This window comes from Pinus tabuliformis, chromosome 6, assembly GCF_031772625.1.
Source record: "Pinus tabuliformis cultivar Carrire ecotype Pingquan chromosome 6, CPIR1, whole genome shotgun sequence".
In the NCBI taxonomy this organism is placed as follows: Eukaryota; Viridiplantae; Streptophyta; class Pinopsida; order Pinales; family Pinaceae; genus Pinus; species Pinus tabuliformis.
Genome location: NC_142292.1, coordinates 859221208 through 859234432, shown reverse-complemented (window position 1 = coordinate 859234432; position 13225 = coordinate 859221208).

Genomic DNA, 13225 nt, shown 5'->3' with positions numbered 1-13225 from the left:
ATGATGATGAAGATGATTGATTAATAAGTGGTTTAGGTGATTGGATTGTGGTAGATACAATTGATGAAGTTGTGGTAAAGGAAGGGGTATTTACAGTGAGTGAAGATTGTGCAGAAATTTGAGAGGCAGTAGCAGTAAGGGCAGCTAGCTCAACATATTGTTGAAGGTAAGCACTATCTATATTGCTAATCAATGTAGAGGTCAAGGCTTCTAACTTTTCAAAAGCATCCAAGACAAATTTATCTAAATATGGATGGATAACCCTTTTTTATTCAATGAGTTGAGTAAACTCAGGGTCTAAAACTGTTTCATGGATATCATTCTCATATTTGGTTCTAAATAGTGAGAGGTCAAATGACAAATCAAAAGGGACTTCCTCTAAAGTTGACAACTCCTCAGGGAGTGAATTGGCTCTGTCTAGCTGGCTACTACTTGCCTAAGTTTCTTTGTTTTTTGGTTTCCTTAGAATTCTGTCTAGGTCATCCACTATAGTTGTAGGGTTTGGATCTGGGTTTGCCCTAGTATAGTGAATCTTCTTAGGAGCCATAATTTTAAGTTTTTTAAACTGTTTTTATGAAATTTTTTGAAAATTTACTTCGGATAATGACCTTAAGGGGCTCAAGATTTAATTTAAGGTTTCCTTAAAGTTTTATGAGACTGAGGATCGAAGTCCCTAGTATGGTCGCTAGAAATGTTATCACTCTGATAATTATTTTGAAGTAAAAAGAAATAAAAACCAGAGCTAACCACAAACCTCTTTTGGAGATCAAGACCTAGCATTCCTGATGCTTAGAGAGGGATCTCTCTTTAAAATTTAACTTTGTTTTAGTTAAGATGCTTTTAGGCTAGTTATGATTGTTCAAGGGGTTTTTGATTTGTATTTAAGATTGGGTGGTGGGATCACTTAGACAGATGCATAGAATGATGTCTTTTAAACCATTGGGTTATGGAGTCAAATAGTGAGGGAGTAGAACTAGACTAACTCACTAAAGTGAATGTTAAAAGGGCAAGATAGCAAATTTTTTTTCAGATCCTTGAGACAGAGGGGTGAAAGGTTTTCGCTAGAGGTGGAAGAGAAATTAAGGGTTCTCAACCCTAATAATGAATGATGAATGAAGAGATAATTGAGATCAAAGGGAAATTAAGTATCCTCTAACCTAGATATTCAAGAAATCAATCTAAACCAAAGAGAAATTAAGAATTCTTTAATTTAGATATTAGCAGAAAACATTTAAACATATAATTGTTAAGACAGAGTGTAATTAAACAAGTTCTGAAGTGTTATTCCAGTTATAACATTTAGATTTGGAAAAACATTAAAGATTATGAATAACTTGAGAGAAATAACAATAACACATGAGATTACTTGTCTGAAATTCGCTTAACACATGGATCCTTTGAACTGTCTAATCTTTATTTATCAATCCAGCTTGCTGGTTCAGCAAATGATACAATAACCCTCTGGGTTTTCTGATCAAAAAGTCTATAGAAATGTCTAGTAGAATCCACCCTACATACTTCGAATTATGAAGTATTTATATAGAATTATTTACAAAATATCCCAAACTGACTTGGGATTTATTTTAGGGAAAAAATATCTAATTCTAAAAATGTAATGCCACCTTTCTAACTGATTTCTTTCTGGCACTATTATATCTGATTTCCTTTTATTTTTAGTTGATTGATCTTTTTGTTGTCATCTGATGCTCTTCAACTTATCTTCTCTTATTGATACTCTTTGACTCTGATACTCTTTGACTGGGATAGCTGCCTATTTACTTTCTGCATTTTGTCTTTACCAAACTGTGTTAATTTTTTAACTTACTTTGAATTAAAGTAAGTTAGTTAGTTTCTCCCATCTTTCTTTAGTTGGTAACTGAATGTTCTTCAACCTCCTGAAGACCTCGTCAGCCTCTATGTACTTATAAACTGTAGGCTTATTTACAAACAAGTGTTTTACCTCACACTAGAGGTAAAACAAGTTTTCCAAAGCTTGGTAAAGAACTTTACCAGAGGGAATCCCTTGTTTTGCTGTGTTATGGATGGTTGCATTGTTGACTTGAGTTCTAGCCACTTCCCTGAGCTTTTTGTTGTAGTCCTCTTACGTCATCAATCTATAATTAATTATCAAAGGACTTGGTAAACTTTTCTGCATCAAAGTGTCAAATTTGAATTTAAATCTATCAATAGAAAGTTGCATAGTCTGACACTTGTCTTCCAAGTTGTGCATCAAATTCCTTTTAGTAAGAACTCTTCTTACTTCAAGGATTGTCCCTGTCCTGTCACTAATATCCAATTCTTCCAGTTCATATTTGTTCTTGGAATTCAAAAAGTCAATGATCCTGGTTGCCTCTTCTGGCATCCCTTCTAGGTATGTTTTAACCTTTTGCCTTTGTGAACTCATTAACCAGATCAATCTGCTCAAAAATTACCTGAATTGATGGCCAAATATCATTGACAGAGTCAATGATATTGGCCCATAGTTTTTCTTTTGCCTATCCCAATGGCTCACCTAGAGTCATTTCTTTCTCTAGATTCTTTATCCTCTCAGTTAATCTTGCTACCTTGTGTTGTTCTTCCTTATTCATAATTTGAGCAAGTTTACAGTCTGTCTCCAGACTGTTTACTTTCTCTTCCAGTTTCCTGATTTCATTGGCTTTGAGGGACATCTCTTCCATGGATTTAGCCAACTTATTGGCTTCTTCACCTGTAGAATCTGCTGCGGTCGACCTTGTTGCTGAAGTAGATGGTGTTGTTGCAGGCAATGCAGTGGCCAATGGAACTGTAGGAGCCAATTTCTCAGCCAATGTTGATGGTACTGTTGTGGTGACAGTTGGGATGACTGTGGCTACATTTTCCTGGAGGCTGGCCTACTTGGTCAACTTGTCCATTTCTTTTTCCATTTCTTTTAGCTGGGTATTCAACTGCAACACTAAGTCAAGCATTTCCTCCTAGGTAGTTTGGATCTCTAGGACTTGTTTTGTTTGAGGGTACTGTGACTGAGGCAGTTCGAGCTGTTTTTTTAGGGCTACAATGTCTTCATTCTTCCTTTTTATCAATTGCTCAGTAGCCTTTATGTCCTTTGGGTCATGGCCTAGCTCAATGATCAAGTCTTCCATGGATTTAATCCTTGTGTCTTTAGCACTGGAGGAGGCCTTCTCGAGTTTAAACTGTGCAACGGTATTATTCAAGGACTCCTGTAATATGTATGCATCCACGGCCTTAATAGTCAAGGTGGAGTATATCATCTCTCCAACTTGTTTATGAAACTCTATTTGGTCCATGGGATGGATGTCCTTTTCCAATACTTCAAATGTGACCTTCTTATAATCTGCTACAAACTTGGGTTGTAGCAATGTTATATGACATTTGCATCTTTCCCTCCTCAATGTCAAATGCAGTCATTAGTCTGCTTTGGTTAGGACCTGAATGTTTGAAATACTGAGTAAATGTCTCAGCTTTCAATTTTTCATTTCTCATTTTAATCTCCTTATACTTCAAATGTGACCTTCTTATAATCCGCTACAGACTTGGGTTGTAGCAATGTTATATGACATTTGCATCTTTCCCTCCTCAATATCAAATGCAGTCATTAGTCTACTTTGGTTAGGACCTGAATGTTTGAAATACTGAGCAAATGTCTCAGCTTTCAATTTTTCATTTCTCATTTTAATCTCCTTATATCTATCCTTTATGGCTTTTTCTTTGTCAGCTGGTCTAACAAAGGAGGAAAACCTCTGCAGACTTTTTCCTTTCTATCAACTGTGTGTTAGAGGTGGTGGGTTCATTCATTTCCTTTTCCTCTTTCCCTTTTTGACCTACTATGTATGGTCGTGATTCTGACTGTGCTTCTGACTCTGTTCCTTCTGCCTCACTTTGTTCTTCCTGTTTAGATACAGGATTCAGTTTTCTCCTTTTTCTTCAGTCTGCTTGTTCATCCACTATTTCCATGTGGGAACTAGAAGTCTTTTTTCTGCTTTTTGGGTTTTTCTCCTTATTCAGGGGTGTTTGCAATGTAGAGGGAGCATCCATCCTTTGGCCTTGATCTGGGACCTGCAGGAACTCACTCAGGTCAATCTGTTGCTGAATATCATACAAAGCATTTTCAACATCAAAAATTGTGCAATATATTTATCTACCAAAGGATTTTCCAGCCATTCAGTTTGGTTGGCATATTTTTCAATTTCAGACACTGAATAATGTGCATAAGGAGCTAGTTTAACCCCGGTTCTCATTTTTGTTATTACTCCATGAGGGTCATACTGCCACATAAAACTCTTGGAAAACATCAACTCCTGTAACATATTGTGTGCCTCTGTTCCAGCTTGTCTATTGTTGCAAATAAAGAGGCCTAGTTCACTTTTGACTCTGAATTGGGCCTTCTTCTTTGCAGCCATGAAGTGGACATCATCTGAGTTGATCATTTGCCTAAAATATTCCAGGGAAAAAATTCTTAAAGGAAGATACTTTGGCAATTTATATGGAGGCAGTTGGCAACCATAGGCTCTAATATCTGTGTGATCCTGGTACAAGTACCAGTCTCCCACTCTACTGTTTTTAGCTAGTTGATGGACATTATTGATCTGAGGACTAATCCTAGGTTGCACAGTCCCTGTCAACCTATTCATCACTAGGTAGGCAAAGGAATCTATGAAGTCCTTATAATTAGTGATAGTGGAATATCACTGGACAATAGGTGTCCAATGGAGTACAAACATCTATTTTCCTCTGTTGTCGCCTTTTATGATCTTCATGGGGAATTTATCAGTTTGGTAGTACAAGAAAAAATAATACAATACTACAGAGAACTTAAAAACCCTTTCAGTGGGCAATCTGATGAGTTGTTCATGCATTTTGTTTGCAATGACTGAGCATAGTCAAACTTGATGGCAGGAGGTTTACCAGGGGTAAAAAGGGACAGGAATGCAAAAGTGACTACAACTACATGTTCATCTGTCTTGTATCCAAGGATGGAAGATATCATGGTGATAATATGTCTGGTAGTTTGTAAAAATATGGGGGCTATGTATGGAGGAGTAAAGCTTGGTGTATGTTCTTTTACAACTATGAAGTCCTTGAACACTTGATGGGCTTTACCCTCATCAATAGAATTATAGAGTTCTAGTAGTCCTCCAATGGACAAAGGAGCTAAATTTGGGATGGGATGGACCTGTAACATCTGATTGATGGATTCTGGAGTGATAGTGAAGAGCAGTTGTTTGATTGGGGGCTAGTACAACTCTCTGGCTGGGGATGTAACAGGTCTGAAAATAATGGATAATGTTTGTGGACTTCTGGGAATGAGTAGAGGGGGAGATTTGACTCCGAGAGGTAAATATCACTAGCATGGTTTAAAAATTTGTCTTTGCTCCAGAAGTGGAGCTTCATTATTTCAAAGGTTGAAGACGTGTCTTTAATATGAAAATCCCTATCAGCTAAGGGTAGGTGATATTGGTCAAGGTGGGGGGTTGTGATAGGCTTAATATTCGAGGAAATGTGGGTAGTCATTGTGTGGAAAACGGGGGTGAAAGTCAGAAATTGAATTGGTGGGATTCGACTAGTGGTCTAGATTTTGCAGGTTTCTTAAAGGTGTGGCTGAAAATTACTTAATTCACGGGTAGGATAGCTAAGTTAAGTTCATTAAATGTTAAATTAATTAAACTTTTTTATATTAACAAGGGTAAATGTGGTGTATTTTTGCAGAGTACATGAAACCGGAGGAGGATGTTGTGAATTTAGTTGAGGGTCTTAGGTTGTAGGTGACAGGTAGTGGCTCTGGACGAGTGTTGAAGGCAAGATGGCATCTGGTAGTTGTTTGGCGGTTTGTAGACTTTAGGCGTGCAAGAAAGCTCAGGCTTTGAATGTACAGATGATCAAAAAAATCGCGAAAATGGAGTTTGTAGGGCTTTATTGGGCGAAAACTAAGAAAAGCGAGAAAAAATGGTTATGAATAGTGACTGGTATTCAGAGGGTGGTTTTTCCCCTCATCGCACCACTTTTGGGGGAAGGGTGGTAAAACTCAGAGGGGATGCGAAATGCTGTGTGTTGTACCTCTGAGATAGTATTAGGTTAGCTACCAATGCCAGAGCATCTAAAATAATTGTTTTGGGGTTTTTGGTTTTAGTTTTGGAAGACCAATGAATGAAGACAGATATAGAATTGAAGTAATTAATCCTTTTCGTTATATTAATATCTCAGCAAAGGGCTGCTATAAAGCTTTACACAATGATATAGATCAAAATAGTGGTGAGAAGAAGACAGAAAATAATATGATTATCACAGTTTCCAAACTGTAAAACAAAACAATCATAAGTAGGAAAACCTTCTAAACTACGTTCCAAAGGTTCAAGGCAGTATGCTTAAGCTTACGCAAGATGCTAATGATTTATTGATTAGAGAGGATTAGCTAAATAGACAATTCATTAATCCATTCTCTTAATAGATGATCACTTCAGGAGCTTATAGGAATAAATTGAGACACAATTCTTCCTACCTAGATATCTCTATAAGTCATAAGCATAAGAAGAAAAACATAATGATTGATAACTGGAAAAACTTACAGGATAACACAAACTGTGTAAAACCAAATTCAGAATCCTCTACTTTGTATTAAGGTTATAGAAAGACTGAGTACATCAAGTGTCTAGAAAAGCTTCCATCAAAGGTGGCTTCCAGGTTCAAAGTAGAATGAAAAGTCACAACTTAACAAGCCATGAACCATGAATCCTAAACTTCAAACCATTAACAACTCAAGAAGAGAGTTATTTATACAAGAATGAAACTAAGAAAATCCCTAAAATTGTTTAAGATTTATTCTAGGAAATGAAAGATCTTCATGCAAGAAGATAGGGGCAGCTATTGAACTGCTTCTTACTTTCCCTTTTATTCAGGTTGTGTTGGCTTTGTTGTTTGATTTTTCACCATTTAAGCTGCTAGATTGTTTGAATCCTTTGGGCTGGTTGATTCCTCCATTTTAATTTTTCATCTAATGCTCCTTAAACTTTGTGAATATCCTTTAACCCTGCAGAGTAACCTTTATTGTGCATTTCAGGTTTTTACTGTGTTTTTCAACAGTAAATCTTTCATATTTGTCTTCAAACTATATGCAGGCTTTTTCCTTTGTAAGCCTAGAGCAAGAGTCTTTACCTGCAAAACACAGAAACTGTTAAGAAAAACATAGGTGATAGAAGGTCTTCAATGGCTTTATAGAGGTTGAAAGGCTATTGGAAGGAGTCTAGAGCATATCGGAAGGTAAAATGATGGATTTTTTGGTCACAGAGGCTTATGGAGGCTTTGCTGTGTAAAACAGGCAAAATAGAGCAAAATGGTAGCTTTTGCATTTAAACGGAAAAACATTCTTCTATTTGAATTATGGCGCAAAATGAACAGTAGCTATTTTGTCGTTATGTGGGAGGCGGTTTTGGTTTTCATCGCACTGCTTATGAAGCGTAGGCAGTTTTGGGAGAGGTCACTCGATATGATCTTAGCTTGACATGTAGCAAGGGAGGATGGTGGAATACCACTTTTCGGGTGGGTAATGCCCGTATAGAGAGCCAACCCAAAATCGTTGAGGGCCGTTGGATTTGAATGGCTTAGATCGGACGGTGATGGAGCGAAGGAGCAGTACAGAGAGGCTCAACGATCAATTATGGTGGAAATGGCTTTATTATGGGTTAAAACTGAGATTTAGCGGTTAAATGGAGGTTAAGGTTAATTCTTCATTGAAATCACAAAAACAATTTAACAAAGAAAACCTTTGCAAAACACAATATGGTGGACTTGAAATAATATGAATGCGGGAGGGATAATGATATCGTGTCTGGGCTAATCGCATATCGCAATCAGATTTTAGCAAAGGAAAGGCCCATCGCAAAAGAATGTGATAGGGGCCGGACGTGATGTAGGAATAAATCATGTATGATATGTGATCGGGTCTGAGTGCCAATCGCATATCGAAGATCGCAATGGCAGAGAGTTATGCTTTAACCGGGACTTGCGATGGAGGCAGATGCAATATGGCAATGAACTATAATATATATTGCGTCGGATCTGGGTCCATTGTGCATCGCATATCGCAATCAAAGGGGAGTGGATGCATGTTAAAAAGGATAGCAATTTGTCGATGTGATGTTTTAATGAAAATACATAGTTTTATAATGAAACTTTAAGGTTTCGGGGTATTTTATTAAAGGGAGTTAATATATATGGGAAAAGGACTTTTAGAGGTTTAATACTATAGGTAGTGTTAATATGAAAATATGAGCAGAAAGTGAAAATGTACGCGAAAAGGGGAAATATAGGAGGAAAAGGGAAATAGACTAAGTATAATGCCCTTTCATGGTTTATTTGCTTTTTGCATATGCATCAATACTTAGGGTAAACATATATTTGTGGGTTTTTTGGGTAAAAAGGGATTTTACATGGGATTTTCACTTTTCCTAGGCAAAAAGGGTTTTGACCTTAGGAAAAGGGGCTTTTATGGAAAATGAATGAATATGAATGTATGAAGGTAGGAAGGGGAAATTAATAAATATAGGGATGAAAGGGGATGATGGAAGTTAATTAATTGATCTTGTAGACCTTCATTTTCTTTGTGTAATTGAATCATGGACATAGAAACATATGGTAAAACATGATAATGTACCTTTTGTCCAATCAATCATCATTCTTCTGCAACCTTTCTTCTACTTACCCTTTGCTTATCCTATCATTTTTTCTTCACTTAATAGGTGCATTTAAGCTAGCAAACCCTTTTCCTTTCTTTTTATTTTACAAAAGAAAACTATCTAAATCTACCCTTATAACCTCCAAGGGCTCAGATTAAACTGATGAGCACCTTATTATTCTCTACCTAACTACTGATCTGCCAAGATTAAACAATTTGGCCAGATCTTTATTCTCTAACTATAACATCAAATTTAAAGCATGAAGCAGTCAAGATTAAACTATTTGACTGTCATGGGTTGTGGCATTTAAGACAAGCTGCACACAACCATTATTTTGTAGAAACAATAGTAGTGGCATTTAGACTTGCTCACTTTCAAAGTTTATTTGTTTTCTTTTCTTTCTAACCTAACATTTTATTTTTTCCTTGAGTTTTTTAGGACATCTAACGTAACATTTTCTTTGATATGGACATAATCATCAAGATATTTTCAAAAACATTTTATTTACTATTGTTATGTCCATATCCTAACTTAACATTTTTTAAATATTTTATCTTATCAAAACAAAAAAATGCTACAACATTGACTCCAACTGGGGACTACTTTCTCCTATAGAATGCAGAGAACCTGCAGATCCATGTGCCTTCTCCTCAGGCTATGGAGTCCTTGCTGTAAGAAAATCACACTGACATCTTGAAAAGTAAAAGAAAATCGGAGTATTTACAATGAAAACTATTTCAACTTCTTAGTACTTAATGTAATGTTTGAGAAACCTTCCATTTACAGGATAAGTAGAATATAGCCCCTCAAGATTCTGCAGCACAAAAGTGTTGTTACCCTTCACTTCAGCAATTGCTAAAGGTCCAAACCATAGATTGTCAAATTTTCCATGCTTTCCTTTCTCTTCTCTCCTGGCATCCCATCTTAGAACTAGATCACCTTCCTTAAAGTTCCTTTCCCTAGCTCTTTTGTCAAACAAGACCTTCATTTTATTCTGATATTTATTCAATTTGTATTGAACTTCATCTCTATTTTCATTAAGTTCAATAATCTAATTTATTCTTCTTGAAAAATCATTAGGTTCATCTGTTGAATCCTGCAGGAATTTTAAAACAGGGAAGGCCAAATTGGTAGGGAATATTGAATCTTTCCCATAGACTAATTGAAATGAAGATTTTCCAGCTGATCTCTTTGGAGAACTTATGTTTGCCCATACTGCATAAATCAAATGTGAATTCCAGCTCTTCTTATGATCAGCTAGAGTCTTTTTTATTACCTTTACCAAACATCTGTTTGATGACTCTACAAGGCCATTACCTTGAGGGTAGTATGGAGTTGAATAGTGTAACAGAATCTGATATTTCTAGCAAAAGTTAATCATTTTAACACTAGAAAAAGTTGTTGCATTATCAGTGACAATTTGAGTTGGGCAACCAAATCTAGATAAGATATTCTCCTCAATAAACTTAATTACTACTGAATCAGTAGCATTTCTGACTGGAATTGCTTCCACCCATTTAGTAAAGTAGTTTGTTACAGTGAGGATCCATCTATGTTGATTACTTGAAGTGGGGTGAATCTCTCCAACAAAATCTAATCCCCATTGAGAAAAAGGTGTTGAAACTATTGATGGAACGAGTGGAAGAGCTGCTAATTTTTGTTTACCAGCAAACATTTGACATGGAACACAACCTCTGACTTTTGCCCCTACTTGTAAGAACAATGTGGGCCAATAAAATCCTCCCCTCAGAATCTTGTATGTTGTTGCTCTCCAAGCATAATGTCCCCCACAAAATCTTGTATGAAACTAATCAATGATTCCTTCAGTTTCTGTTATAGACATTTTTGGGCCCTACAACCCCAAGCATGAAATGTCCATAAATCAAGGGCTCCTAAGTCCCTAAAAGTGTTGTTCTAACCCCTAAAGGAACAAGGTCAACAGATTACAGCTTCTCCCAGAAGTTCTCCATGAAAAACTGCTCAGAATTGGTCAAAACAGGATCATTTCAGCTGCTCCACTGGCTAAGTGCGTTGCATCTCACCTAAATACACTGTGTGGGTGCGTTGCATTTCAAAAATCCCTTCTGTGGGGTGCGATGGGCGAGAAATGACAAATGGCAGTGTCATTCCGCGAGGTGGAGAGGCAATGGAAGCTTCCAGAATCTTCTCCTGTGACACTTGCCTCACTGAATTCGACCAAGGATGAGTAAGAGGCCATCAATCTCCAAGTGGAAGCAAGAACTATCAAAGGGAGGACACTAATCAAAACACAAGCTGACTCATCCCCCTTACAGATATCTATATATGGATCCCTCATCCCAGAGATCCAGAGGCTGGAATTTTGCATATTGTAAGGAATTGTTGTTGGTTTCTTGAGACAAACATCAGATTGTTGGGTGATCTAAGCTTTGTTTGAGGTGAAGAGGGGCTTCTTTGCTGGGAGGTTGATGCTGGGTCAGAACAACTGGTTGTAACTCCTCTTGGCTCTTTTCTTGTTTATCAATAAAAGCTATTCAAGTTTTCCTCCATGCTTTTGGATCATTGATGCTTGCTACATTTGTATGGTCAATTTACATCTAATCCTAGATTGTTTATGATTATAGATCCATGTCTTTGTATAGTGCTATGCTTCTGTGATCTTACAGGTACTTTGTGAAGCTGGGCGTGCAAGGGAGCAGGTAGTTGAAGACTATCAAAGAAGAGAGGAATCAAATCAGGAGATTAGCGCAAGACAGAGGTTGGTCTTTCTGTTCCTCTCTATCTATAATTCATAAAGGAAAAATGAAAGTAGCTTTTCTCTGTTTGTTTCTAAGGCAGCTGTCACACCTTAGTGGGATAGAGCAGTTCTATATAGACACTTTTCCCTGTAACAAAATGGCGACTCCACTGGGGAGCTAATTAGTTTGTTTGTTTATCATTCTTTGTTGTTTGTTTCATAAACTTACAAGTAGCATTCGAACTGCATTTTCCATAACAAATGCAAAGTAGATAACTGCTACTTCAATCCATTTACTGGATCTGTTTATGATTTAAAAAACTGATTCACAAACTATCTGATTTCCCTTGTGATAGCTCTTAGATCCTCCTTAGATCTACCCCTGATTGTTGCATTACTGATTGCTTTTGCTCGGCCAAAACCCAAGAATTGAACTGCAAACTGTGACCCGGAACCCGAACAGAGTCTCGTTTCTGACCCAGCGCAGGTACTGTTCAGAGATTCTGAACTTCAGCGCACTTCCCGAGTGGACAAGCTGCGCTGCATTTCAAATTCTCTGTGTTACAGGTGCGCTGATCAGACTAGCTCTCTGCAGTTGTGGCTTCTGTGATTCATTCTTTCGAGTTCTATTCCTGAATTTTGCTGCCTGTGATCAGTATATGTCTGTTTGAAACCCCTTTTCCTTGCTGTTATTTCGCCTCCTTTGTACAAAAGAACTATAGATGTTTTGTGTGTTTGTTGAGTCATTTACAGTTCTCCTTTTCAAAAGTAGCATAATCGTACTGTTGTCCTTTGATTTGAAATTGTCGCAAGTGTCGATTTCAATCGTAGGAAAGAGTTTGATTGCTGTTGATGGTCGATTATCCTGTTACTATTGCTTTTGGTCTGAATTTGTAATTTTCTAGTGTCGAGAACAAGTATTCGGTTCAAAATCGTAAAGTGTTGTGATCATCTCCATTTTTTGATTTCGAAAAGAAACTTGTTGATATTTGTCGCTTGAAAAAAAATCCAGATTTGTGCATCAACTTTCTTTTTAGCATTCATATACTAAGAAAGTAGAAAACAAATACATGCATGTGCATTTGCATATAGACAGTCTGATTGGCTTGATTTAGGAAAGTGCATTTAGAGTGTTCTCTTTGCTCTTTGTGAAAAGATTATGTCTTTCTTTTCCCTAGTAGCTAGGATTTTCATTGCACAAAGAAGATAAAAAGTTTGTTTATCATCTTAGATTGCATTTTAGGAATTACATCTACATCTCGTGATGAACCTGAAAGGCAAACTTCATAAACAAGATCAACTTAAAATAAATTCAATGAATCTAACAACGCTTTGGAACTTAACGCACAACATTTAGAAGTCTAGGCTAGAGACGTATTCCAGCGTCGTAAAGTCTGGTAACTGTTGTTCTCACTGATGGTTGGGTGATTCCTCCACTTTGAGACGATAAGTGCAAGTACGGACTTGTGCTCCCACGTACCGTCGAGTATATTTTGGGAGACCCCAATAGGCTTAATCCTTTATCCATAGGAAGCTGTGTCTGCCGCCCTATCGATCGCAATGCACTGAACACAGCATTCGAGAAGATTGACTGCCGTACTGTAAAAAGTATTCTGTAGTTTTGCGATTGGTTTGGTAATCCCTCTACCTAGATTTCCAGAGCAGTCCCTTTCGTTCCTTTTCAGACTCCTTAACGGAAAAGGTCCATCTAAGCACTTGTCACTTCAGGCTCATTAAAAATCGAAGGAGACTAGAGTCATCTTTTGTTTTTTCTCGACTCTTAAAAACTGAAAAAACAAGTTGTGTCAAAGCGTATAAAATTTATTTTAAATGGAATATTCAT